This window comes from Armigeres subalbatus, chromosome 3 (genome assembly GCF_024139115.2).
Source record: "Armigeres subalbatus isolate Guangzhou_Male chromosome 3, GZ_Asu_2, whole genome shotgun sequence".
In the NCBI taxonomy this organism is placed as follows: Eukaryota; Metazoa; Arthropoda; class Insecta; order Diptera; family Culicidae; genus Armigeres; species Armigeres subalbatus.
Window position 1 is genome coordinate 359037250 of NC_085141.1, and position 13750 is coordinate 359050999.

The following is a 13750-nucleotide window of genomic DNA, read 5'->3' on the forward strand; positions in this document are numbered from 1 at the left end:
TAAACAAAATGTTCCGCTCGGTGTTCCGGACGGCATTTCCCGCTATTTTTATAATCGCAAACATCCGGATTGCACCCGGAGAATGTGCGGGTGACCCTCCCCGTGCTTCCGACAATCCTAAACATCCGGATTGTCTGGTTCCTGCAACGGAACAACAAATGCATTTTTGGAACTAACAAATTCCTGCTGAAAACATTGAAATTAACGCGAGCGGATTCCCCCTCCGTCACGCAAATTAACCGAGTCTTTTGGAGTGCTTTTCCGGTCTTTCCATACACAAATCCATCCAGATCGATCTGCCCCTGCACCGGAACACCGATCGTCTTCTCTAGATCAACATTTTTTTAGTCGAAAATGAGAAAAAAATCCCCCTGCGATTTGTAAACAAAATGTTCCGCTCGGTGTTCCGGACGGCGTTTCCCGCTATTTTTATAATCGCAAACATCCGGATTGCACCCGGAGAATGTGCGGGTGACCCTCCCCGTGCTTCCCACAATCCTAAACATCCGGATTGTCTGATTCCTGCAGCGGAACAACAAATGCATTTTTGGAACTAACAAATTACTGCTGAAAACATTGAAATTAACGCGAGCGGATTCCCCCTCCGTCACGCAAACTAACCGAGTCTTTTGGATTGCTTTTTCGGTCTTTCAAAACATAAATCCGTCCAGATCAATCAGCCCCAGCAACGGAACACCGAACGCTTTCTGGAAATCAACAAATTTCTGTCGAAAATGAGCAAAAAAAATCCCCCCGCGATTTGTAAACAAAATGTTCCGCTCGGTGTTCCGGACGGCGTTTCCCGTTATTTTTATAATCGCAAACATCCGGATTGCACCCGGAGAATGTGCGGGTGACCCTCCCCGTGCTTCCCACAATCCTAAACACCATCCACCATCTCGGTGCAGCCTGCGCCACCGTGCAGAACCATGCACCATCTGGTCAAACCGTGCACCACTTTGCCATCCCATCCACCATCTTGGTGCAGCCTGCGCCACCGTGCAGAACCATGCACCATCTGGTCAAACCGTGCACCACTTTGCCACCCCATCCACCATCTCGGTGCAGCCTGCGCCACCGTGCAGAACCATGCACCATCTGGTCAAACCGTGCACCACTTTGCCATCCCATCCACCATCTTGGTGCAGCATGCGCCACCGTGCAGAACCATGCACCATCTGGTCAAACCGTGCCCCACTTTGCCATCCCATGCACCATCTTGGTGCAGCATGCGCCACCCTGCAGAACCATGCACCATCTGGTCAAACCGTGCACCACTTTGTCACCCTATGCATCATCTTGGTGCAGCATGCGGCGCCGTGCAGAACCATGCACCATCTGATCAAACCGTGCACCACTTTGCCATCCCATCCACCATCTTGGTGCAGCAGGCGGCACCGTGCAGAACCATGCACCATCTGGTCAAACCGTGCACCACTTTGCCACCCCATCCACCATCTCGGTGCAGCCTGCGCCACCGTGCAGAACATGCACCCATGCACCATCTTGGTGCAGCATGCGGCACCGTGCAGAACCATGCACCATCTGATCAAACCGTGCACCACTTTGTCACCCTATGCATCATCTTGGTGCAGCATGCGGCGCCGTTCAGAACCATGCACCATCTGATGAAACCGTGCACCACTTTGCCATCCCATCCACCATCTTGGTGCAGCAGGCGGCACCGTGCAGAACCATGCACCATCTGGTCAAACCGTGCACCACTTTGCCACCCCATCCACCATCTCGGTGCAGCCTGCGCCACCGTGCAGAACCATGCACCATCTGGTCAAACCGTGCACCACTTTGCCATCCCATGCACCATCTTGGTGCAGCATGCAACACCGTGCAGAACCATGCACCATCTGATCAAACCGTGCACCACTTTGCCACCCCATCCACCATCTCGCTGCAGCATGCGCCACCGTGCAGAACCATGCACCATCTGATCAAACCGTGCACCACTTTGCCATCCCATCCACCATCTTGGTGCAGCCTGCGCCACCATGCAGAACCATGCACCATCTGATCAAACCGTGCACCACTTTGCCACCCCATCCACCATCTCGGTGCAGCATGCGCCACCGTGCAGAACCATGCACCATCTGGTCAAACCGTGCACCACTTTGCCATCCCATCCACCATCTTGGTGCAGCATGCAACACCGTGCAGAACCATGCACCATCTGATCAAACCGTGCACCACTTTGCCACCCCATCCACCATCTTGGTGCAGCAGGCGGCACCGTGCAGAACCATGCACCATCTGGTCAAACCGTGCACCACTTTGCCACCCCATCCACCATCTCGGTGCAGCATGCGCCACCGTGCAGAACCATGCACCATCTGGTCAAACCGTGCACCACTTTGCCATCCCATCCACCATCTTGGTGCAGCATGCGCCACCGTGCAGAACCATGCACCATCTGGTCAAACCGTGCCCCACTTTGCCATCCCATGCACCATCTTGGTGCAGCATGCGCCACCCTGCAGAACCATGCACCATCTGGTCAAACCGTGCACCACTTTGTCACCCTATGCATCATCTTGGTGCAGCATGCGGCGCCGTGCAGAACCATGCACCATCTGATCAAACCGTGCACCACTTTGCCATCCCATCCACCATCTTGGTGCAGCAGGCGGCACCGTGCAGAACCATGCACCATCTGGTCAAACCGTGCACCACTTTGCCATCCCATCCACCATCTTGGTGCAGCATGCAACACCGTGCAGAACCATGCACCATCTAATCAAACCGTGCACCACTTTGCCACCCCATCCACCATCTCGGTGCAGCCTGCGCCACCGTGCAGAACCATGCACCATCTGATCAAACCGTGCACCACTTTGCCACCCCATCCACCATCTCGGTGCAGCATGCGCCACCGTGCAGAACCATGCACCATCTGGTCAAACCGTGCACCACTTTGCCATCCCATCCACCATCTTGGTGCAGCCTGCGCCACCGTGCAGAACCATGCACCATCTGGTCAAACCGTGCACCACTTTGCCATCCCATCCACCATCTTGGTGCAGCCTGCGCCACCGTGCAGAACCATGCACCATCTGATCAAACCGTGCACCACTTTGCCACCCCATCCACCATCTTGGTGCAGCAGGCGGCACCGTGCAGAACCATGCACCATCTGGTCAAACCGTGCACCACTTTGCCACCCCATCCACCATCTCGGTGCAGCCTGCGCCACCGTGCAGAACCATGCACCATCTGGTCAAACCGTGCACCACTTTGCCATCCCATCCACCATCTTGGTGCAGCATGCGCCACCGTGCAGAACCATGCACCATCTGGTCAAACCGTGCACCACTTTGTCACCCTATGCATCATCTTGGTGCAGCATGCGGCGCCGTGCAGAACCATGCACCATCTGATCAAACCGTGCACCACTTTGCCATCCCATCCACCATCTTGGTGCAGCAGGCGGCACCGTGCAGAACCATGCACCATCTGGTCAAACCGTGCACCACTTTGCCACCCCATCCACCATCTCGGTGCAGCCTGCGCCACCGTGCAGAACCATGCACCATCTGGTCAAACCGTGCACCACTTTGCCATCCCATGCACCATCTTGGTGCAGCATGCGGCACCGTGCAGAACATGCACCCATGCACCATCTTGGTGCAGCATGCGGCACCGTGCAGAACCATGCACCATCTAATCAAACCGTGCACCACTTTGCCACCCCATCCACCATCTCGGTGCAGCCTGCGCCACCGTGCAGAACCATGCACCATCTGGTCAAACCGTGCACCACTTTGCCATCCCATCCACCATCTTGGTGCAGCATGCAACACCGTGCAGAACCATGCACCATCTAATCAAACCGTGCACCACTTTGCCATCCCATCCACCATCTTGGTGCAGCCTGCGCCACCGTGCAGAACCATGCACCATCTGATCAAACCGTGCACCACTTTGCCACCCCATCCACCATCTCGCTGCAGCATGCGCCACCGTGCAGAACCATGCACCATCTGATCAAACCGTGCACCACTTTGCCATCCCATCCACCATCTTGGTGCAGCCTGCGCCACCGTGCAGAACCATGCACCATCTGGTCAAACCGTGCACCACTTTGCCATCCCATCCACCATCTTGGTGCAGCATGCGGCACCGTGCAGAACCATGCACCATCTGATCAAACCGTGCACCACTTTGCCACCCCATCCACCATCTCGCTGCAGCATGCGCCACCGTGCAGAACCATGCACCATCTGATCAAACCGTGCACCACTTTGCCATCCCATCCACCATCTTGGTGCAGCAGGCGGCACCGTGCAGAACCATGCACCATCTGATCAAACCGTGCACCACTTTGCCACCCCATCCACCATCTCGCTGCAGCATGCAACACCGTGCAGAACCATGCACCATCTGATCAAACCGTGCACCACTTTGCCACCCCATCCACCATCTTGGTGCAGCAGGCGGCACCGTGCAGAACCATGCACCATCTGGTCAAACCGTGCACCACTTTGCCACCCCATCCACCATCTTGGTGCAGCATGCAACACCGTGCAGAACCATGCACCATCTGATCAAACCGTGCACCACTTTGCCACCCCATCCACCATCTTGGTGCAGCAGGCGGCACCGTGCAGAACCATGCACCATCTGGTCAAACCGTGCACCACTTTGCCATCCCATCCACCATCTCGGTGCAGCATGCGCCACCGTGCAGAACCATGCACCATCTGGTCAAACCGTGCACCACTTTGCCATCCCATCCACCATCTCGGTGCAGCATGCGCCACCGTGCAGAACCATGCACCATCTGGTCAAACCGTGCACCACTTTGCCATCCCATCCACCATCTTGATGCAGCCTGCGCCACCGTGCAGAACCATGCACCATCTGGTCAAACCGTGCACCACTTTGCCATCCCATCCACCATCTTGGTGCAGCATGCGGCACCGTGCAGAACCATGCACCATCTGATCAAACCGTGCACCACTTTGCCACCCCATCCACCATCTCGGTGCAGCCTGCGCCACCGTGCAGAACCATGCACCATCTGGTCAAACCGTGCACCACTTTGCCATCCCATCCACCATCTTGGTGCAGCATGCAACACCGTGCAGAACCATGCACCATCTGATCAAACCGTGCACCACTTTGCCACCCCATCCACCATCTTGGTGCAGCATGCGCCACCGTGCAGAACCATGCACCATCTGGTCAAACCGTGCACCACTTTGCCATCCCATCCACCATCTTGGTGCAGCATGCAACACCGTGCAGAACCATGCACCATCTGGTCAAACCGTGCACCACTTTGCCACCCCATCCACCATCATGGTGCAGCATGCGACACCGTGCAGAACCATGCACCATCTGGTCAAATCGTGCACCACTTTGCCATCTTGGTGCAGCATGCAACACCGTGCAGAACCATGCACCATCTGATCAAACCGTGCACCACTTTGCCACCCCATCCACCATCTTGGTGCAGCAGGCGGCACCGTGCAGAACCATGCACCATCTGGTCAAACCGTGCACCACTTTGCCATCCCATGCACCATCTTGGTGCAGCATGCGGCACCGTGCAGAACATGCACCCATGCACCATCTTGGTGCAGCATGCGGCGCCGTGCAGAACCATGCACCATCTGATCAAACCGTGCACCACTTTGCCATCCCATCCACCATCTTGGTGCAGCAGGCGGCACCGTGCAGAACCATGCACCATCTGGTCAAACCGTGCACCACTTTGCCACCCCATCCACCATCTCGGTGCAGCCTGCGCCACCGTGCAGAACCATGCACCATCTGGTCAAACCGTGCACCACTTTGCCATCCCATGCACCATCTTGGTGCAGCATGCGGCACCGTGCAGAACATGCACCCATGCACCATCTTGGTGCAGCATGCGGCACCGTGCAGAACCATGCACCATCTAATCAAACCGTGCACCACTTTGCCACCCCATCCACCATCTCGGTGCAGCCTGCGCCACCGTGCAGAACCATGCACCATCTGGTCAAACCGTGCACCACTTTGCCATCCCATCCACCATCTTGGTGCAGCATGCAACACCGTGCAGAACCATGCACCATCTAATCAAACCGTGCACCACTTTGCCATCCCATCCACCATCTTGGTGCAGCCTGCGCCACCGTGCAGAACCATGCACCATCTGATCAAACCGTGCACCACTTTGCCACCCCATCCACCATCTCGCTGCAGCATGCGCCACCGTGCAGAACCATGCACCATCTGATCAAACCGTGCACCACTTTGCCATCCCATCCACCATCTTGGTGCAGCCTGCGCCACCGTGCAGAACCATGCACCATCTGGTCAAACCGTGCACCACTTTGCCATCCCATCCACCATCTTGGTGCAACATGCGGCACCGTGCAGAACCATGCACCATCTGATCAAACCGTGCACCACTTTGCCACCCCATCCACCATCTCGCTGCAGCATGCGCCACCGTGCAGAACCATGCACCATCTGATCAAACCGTGCACCACTTTGCCATCCCATCCACCATCTTGGTGCAGCAGGCGGCACCGTGCAGAACCATGCACCATCTGATCAAACCGTGCACCACTTTGCCACCCCATCCACCATCTCGCTGCAGCATGCAACACCGTGCAGAACCACGCACCATCTGATCAAACCGTGCACCACTTTGCCACCCCATCCACCATCTTGGTGCAGCAGGCGGCACCGTGCAGAACCATGCACCATCTGGTCAAACCGTGCACCACTTTGCCACCCCATCCACCATCTTGGTGCAGCATGCAACACCGTGCAGAACCATGCACCATCTGATCAAACCGTGCACCACTTTGCCACCCCATCCACCATCTTGGTGCAGCAGGCGGCACCGTGCAGAACCATGCACCATCTGGTCAAACCGTGCACCACTTTGCCACCCCATCCACCATCTCGGTGCAGCATGCGCCACCATGCAGGACCATGCACCATCTGGTCAAACCGTGCACCACTTTGCCATCCCATCCACCATCTCGGTGCAGCATGCGCCACCGTGCAGAACCATGCACCATCTGGTCAAACCGTGCACCACTTTGCCATCCCATCCACCATCTTGATGCAGCCTGCGCCACCGTGCAGAACCATGCACCATCTGGTCAAACCGTGCACCACTTTGCCATCCCATCCACCATCTTGGTGCAGCATGCGGCACCGTGCAGAACCATGCACCATCTGATCAAACCGTGCACCACTTTGCCACCCCATCCACCATCTCGGTGCAGCCTGCGCCACCGTGCAGAACCATGCACCATCTGGTCAAACCGTGCACCACTTTGCCATCCCATCCACCATCTTGGTGCAGCATGCGCCACCGTGCAGAACCATGCACCATCTGGTCAAACCGTGCACCACTTTGCCATCCCATCCACCATCTTGGTGCAGCATGCAACACCGTGCAGAACCATGCACCATCTGGTCAAACCGTGCACCACTTTGCCATCCCATGCACCATCTTGGTGCAGCATGCGTCACCCTGCAGAACCATGCACCATCTGGTCAAACCGTGCACCACTTTGCCACCCTATCCACCATCTCGGTGCAGCCTGCGCCACCGTGCAGAACCATGCACCATCTGGTCAAACCGTGCACCACTTTGCCATCCCATGCACCATCTTGGTGCAGCATGCGGCACCGTGCAGAACATGCACCCATGCACCATCTTGGTGCAGCATGCGGCACCGTGCAGAACCATGCACCATCTGGTCAAACCGTGCACCACTTTGCCATCCCATCCACCATTTTGGTGCAGCATGCGCCACCCTGCAGAACCATGCACCATCTGGTCAAACCGTGCACCACTTTGCCATCCCATGCACCATCTTGGTGCAGCATGCGGCACCGTGCAGAACATGCACCCATGCTATCTCGAAACAATGCAGTATATCGTAGAGAAGAAGGATTATCCGCTTAAAATCGATCGCAACCTGTCGTATAGTGAAGCACGTTCAGAATTTCGTAGGGCAACTGGAAACATCCTATGCTACCGTGACCCAACATAAAACGCGGCCCGAAGAAAGTGACAAAGATCGTATGATCAAATCTCTTCAAGAACAGATTGTGAACCTCACTAAAGTAATCGCGGATCTGAAGGCACAAATAACATCTTGGACAACAAGGAAGTATCTGCAAGCAACGCACAGACCAATAACTCCTTCTCTCACCTAAGCCACAAACTAAAACTGTTACATCGAACTAACTCGCTCGAGTTCTTACGACGAACTACAAATCAACAGCCAAAACCATCGCAAACAATCACACAAATTACGATCACCATCGAAGGCAATGCAGACAATATGGACTATGAAAATACTCGAAGCCACAAGAGAAAGGAAACAAAAAGAACGGCACAGACTCTCCTGATAGAAAAAAATGTCCAACCGCCGAAAACATCTCTCAATCAGAGATCTTTAGGAATGGAACACGCAATAGGAAAAATGATGATTAATACACCCCAAGCATAGAATTGACCCGGCAAAACAAAGGACAAGAAAGGACATCAAATACAATATCGCAATTAAGTATAATTCTACAAACACTTGTACCACAAACCCCGAATCGCCAAGCGCAGGCCTTCCGTGTCGCCCCTGAAGAGATGTTCCGAGCTTGCTCGATGAGCCTCTGGCGGCAGCCGATGCGGCTCGCCTATCTTTTCAGGCAAGTACCCCAATCAATACATATTCGAAATCTCTCTGTTTCTCGCTCTATTCTGAAACACCATCTGCAACAATCAAAATGACATCGCACCTCAATACACTGTTCATGACTGGCACGGGAGATAGGAACGAATATCCTCCCTCCCGGATGAGGGAGTGATCACTGGGGAATATGGATCGTGTAACAATAGATACGCTTTCCTATAAACTCTCCTGGGATCGCCGACTGCTCTGTCTCAAAATACCCCCATCCACATCCAGACAATACGGACATCAGAAATCACTCTATCACAACCTTGATCTCCACCACTTCCATCAGAAGTTCTCTCAAACTGTATATTATACGATAAATTTCGGAGCCTCCAGAGTATACCATCGACCAGCATACTATCAGCAGAAACGAGACAATCAAAGCGCCACTCTATGCTGTCAAATTCCACCAAGGTGATCGAAGAAAACACCACAGCTGACCGTTCTATTTCGCCAAGCGCAGGGCCTACCGCGTCGGCCCTGACCAGGAGATGTTCCGGGCTATCTCGATGAGCCTCTGGCGGCAGCCGACGTGCCCGCCTAGACTCACAGGCAAGTACCCGTATTCAAATATTCGAAACAGGAGCCATCTGTCTCCTTCCATTATAGATCCCATGCAGAACGAACTATTCAAGAGAAATCGCTGCAGCCGCAACACATCACAGCATGAATCCTCAGCACACCCGGCGAGGAAAAAAAGCGAAAAGACTTTCTTTCTCGCGGACGAGGAATAACAAGGGAACAGGCATCGTGAGATATAAAACGCTCTCACTAACATCTCATGGCGTTCGGTCGAATACTCACGCACCCGCCATTCCAAGCAACACAGACGCAAAGGCACAGCTTGCAGCTACAATCTCCCGAAACTACCGATAGAAGCACTCTCGAGCTCTGTGCGTATGACAAATTTCGAACTTGAAAACTCTACCTGAATCCAGCTTACTCTTCCACCACGTCTAGCCGCTCTTATTTTGATTCGCAGCGCGAGGCCTTCCGCGTCGGCCCTGACCAGAGATGTTCCGGGCTTGCTCGATGGCCTCTGGCGGCAGCGACGCGCACTTGCACAGGCAAGTATGTAATTCTTATATGCGAAACAGTACCTTGCTGTCTTCTACATCCATACAGAAAATACAATAACTGCTGTAACAGGATATCGCGATGACAGCGCATTTCAACAAAACTATTGCTGCGCTGAAAATGTGTACAATTTTAACCGGAATGCCTTCATCGAGATAGTAGCGTACACCATCCAGTACAGTATCTGCTGATATTTGGGATCACTCGACTACTCCGAGCCAAGAGCTTTTAAATCCAATCATGCGAATGGGACATGCCCAAATTCTAGCCCTGCAGTGGAATATACGCGTATTTGGGCGAATCAAAATGAATTTAACCAGCTTGTTTCAAAACCTCCCCATCGCATTATGTTTGCAAGAACTAATGGCAGACAATTTGAGAATTGTTTGAAAGGGCGATATTCGTGGAAGCTGCACATCGTGCTGTACATAATGGGAAAGGAGCAGCCGGTCTAGAATCGAAGAAGTGCCTCACAGATTCATCAACACTAACGAAGAAATTCCTATATGCGCTGCAAGGATCCTCAGCCCGTATAACGTAACAATAGCATCGGTTTATTTCCGCATACGGCTAAAGATGACGACATTATATGTGCTTTGGACAACCTTCTCAAAACAACCGAACCGCCATATATAATCGCTGGTGACATAGACGCCTCTCACGAAACTTGGGGAAGCTCTAAGTCAACGAGGAGAGGAAGAAAGATACTGTCATGGTAGTTCAAAATCAAATGATCGTTTTAAATGATGGCTCTGCTTGCATGAAGCACGTGGTTCACTTTCTGCTATGATGTAACAGTTGCTTCATCTAATTTCGCTTCCAAGTTGATCTGGCAGGCTGCAGACGACACAATGGGAAGCGATCACATTCCGATATATCTAAAACAAACGAGCCGCAAATAAAATTTGAACTTCCCAAACGGTGGTTGTACAAGGACGCTAATTGGAACGAATTTGCACGGAATTTCGAAAAGCAAATGACCACGGGCTTCGAAAACACAGCAGAAAACCTTGATCAAACTATATATCGTGCGGCGCTTTCACAATACCACGGACATCGGGAAACTAAATGGAAAAGCCGCGATCTGGTGGACAGACGAGGTCAAAAAGTAGTTAAAGCGTCGTAGGCACTACGGGCTCTAAAACGAAAAAGTATTAGGGATCCTGAAAGAGAATTGGCTTTGCACAATTTTCAGTTGGAAGTGAAGCTCGAAAATATTACGCAAGCCAAAAGAGATGCTTGGGAGAAATTCTGTAGATACACCGACAACAGGATCAGATCTCTGGAAAAACTTCAACCGACTTTGTGGGAAAAAGCCAATCAGTAACAAAAGTTTCATCATAAACAACATGCATGTTACGAGTCCAGAAACATGCTGAGCATTTCGAGGTCTTTGAGAAAAATACTTTGAAACAACGGGCAATCAATGAACAACTGTACAACAGATGACGTGGTCATCGAAAACGATGATACTGGTCCCGCTGAAATATGTTTCATGGACAGTGATTTTACTTTTCCGGAATTACTGAATGCAATTGAATCAACGAGAGGACACTCAACCGGAAAGGATCTTATAGGATATCCGATGATTAAGAAACTACCGCCATCTGGAAAACAAGCAATGCTGAGACTGTTCAACAAAGTATGGGCTGAGGACGTTTTCAAGTCGTTGGAAAGATGGTATCGTAGTGCCAATTTTAAAACCGGAGAAAAGCAAGAATGCATCACTGTTACCGACCTATCACGCTTCTCAGCTGTATCGGTAAATCTATGAAAAATGGTCAACCATAGATTAACAACATTTCTAGAACGTAATCATTTTGCATCCCGACCAACATGCATTTCGAGCAGGCCATGGCACCGCCACTTATTTTGCCGAACTGAATGAAATACTATCGCAAGCATAGTACCAATCAACACACACTGGCGTTGTTGGACCTTCGGAAGCCTATGATAGAACCTGGCGTCCATACATCCTTCGAGGCTAAGGAGCTTAAACTCGACGTAAATATGTACAAGTGCATAGAAGGCTTTTGTCGGATAGGACTTTCCAAGTACGTTTCGGTGGTAAAACCTCAACGACTAGAGTTCAAGAGACCGTACCCAGGCTCGTACTCTCGGTCCACTCTTTCTACTGGCGATTGATCAATCTTCGAAGTCGTCCCAAAAGGCGTAAGAATTTTACTTTACGCAGATGACATCTTATTGGTTACAACGGGAAAAGCTTTTCTACCAGGGTAAGACTAAAAAGCCAAAGCAGTACACATGGACAAAAGCAAACGATTTGAACTGTCCGCTAACAAATCCACATTGCTCCATGTCTGCCAACGACATCATTCGAACCTGAAAAGAATAGATTTGAAATCAAGATCAACGAGAGAAAATACGTGACGTCCCATCAGCAAGAATTCTTGGAGTCGAACTGGACAGACGATGTACTTTAGAAGCATTTCAGAATAGTCAGAGAATCAGTCAAAAGGCGTATTAATTTCAAAAGCAATGCGAATCATGGCAGTAGAGAAATTGTTTGGCGAATAGGAAATGCTATATGCCTATCGAAACTTTTATGGAATCGAGCTTTTCAATGAAATGTATAAAACCATATCAACCAGTCTTCAATCAGTTGTTACGCGCGTCTTCCGGAGCTTTCGAACATCACCATCAATAGCTATGGCCGTGGAGCGGTATTCTACCATTTAAGGAACAAGTGGTCCTTACTAGTAAAAAGTTTATGCCGATTCGAAGAAAATCTAGAACCAAAAAGCCTTCGCTTAGAAAATCCACTGACTTGGCGATGACTTCTATAACTGGAAAAGTTATCCCACCAGTACAAAGCTTCACCGTCTTGGGCGTCGACCGTGGAATGCAGTCAATCCATCTATAGACTGGACAATAAAAATGAGTTCAAAGTAGGACAAGGCGCCGTCAAAGCTCAAGCTATTATGTCCAGGGTGTTGAACGAAAAATATACTGCTTTTGAAAATTTTATACGGACTTTCCAAGCGGGAATCCGAGGTCGGTTTTGGTATCATCCGACCTGGACCAACAATAGAGCGGAAACTACCTCAACACTTCAGCATCTTCTCGGCAGAAGCTGAAGCTATCGCTCTGTAAAATTTGTGGCAAAAAACCTACCGTCGTCTTTACAGATTCCGCCAGCTGTTTGGAATCCTCGAACATGGAAAATCTCGGAATGCATGCATTCAAACAATCGAATCATCCATCGGAAACAAGAACATCAAATTTTGCTGGATTCCTAGTCACGTAGGAATTAAGGGAATGAAGATGCCGATCAAGCAGCAAAAGGTAGATCATCGCGACTGCACGAGATATACCCGCCGGAAGTCGTCAAGTGGGCCACCGGAGAAATCTGGAAGAATCACCGAAACAACTAGTCAAATGAACGTCATTATCATTTAGCATCCATTAAAACGAGTGTACAAAATGGACAGATCAATTCAAACGCGAGGAACAGAGAGCATTAACTCGATGCCGATTAGGACACTCGCGTATTACAAAAATCATTTATTCAAAAACAAGCACCTGATATATGCGAAAGTTGTAATGAAGAACTAAACATTAATCACTTAATAACTAGATGTCAAAATTTGATAATATTAGGATAAATTAGGCATAAGCAGGAACCAAAGCAAGCTCTAAGCAACAAAAACAAGCTGAAAAAAATTCTAAAATATTTAAATTAACAGAATTATTACACTATTTATAGTAGATTAACATTTTCAAGAGGTGAATGAATAAGCAATTAGTTTAAAGCCCTCATAAATAAAAAAAAAAATGCTCTTGAGAATGCTCACACTTATGCTAACGCACAAGGCATAAAAACATTAACTTCATAGGTGGTAATCTCACCCCGTCGATCACTACAACAACAATCGCGCATGGACTGCAAATTAGGCCTATACGTTGATAGTAAAATTAGCTTGTTTTCGAGCAATGCAATAACTTTA

At 50.8% G+C, this 13750-nt stretch overlaps 1 protein-coding gene across 1 annotated transcript in view; it reads right to left on the reverse strand.

Moving 5' to 3' along the window:
- LOC134222852 (SH3 domain-binding protein 5 homolog) overlaps positions 1-13750 on the reverse strand; it is a 115454-nt gene that overhangs the window by 101494 nt on the left and 210 nt on the right. The window lies entirely within an intron of this gene.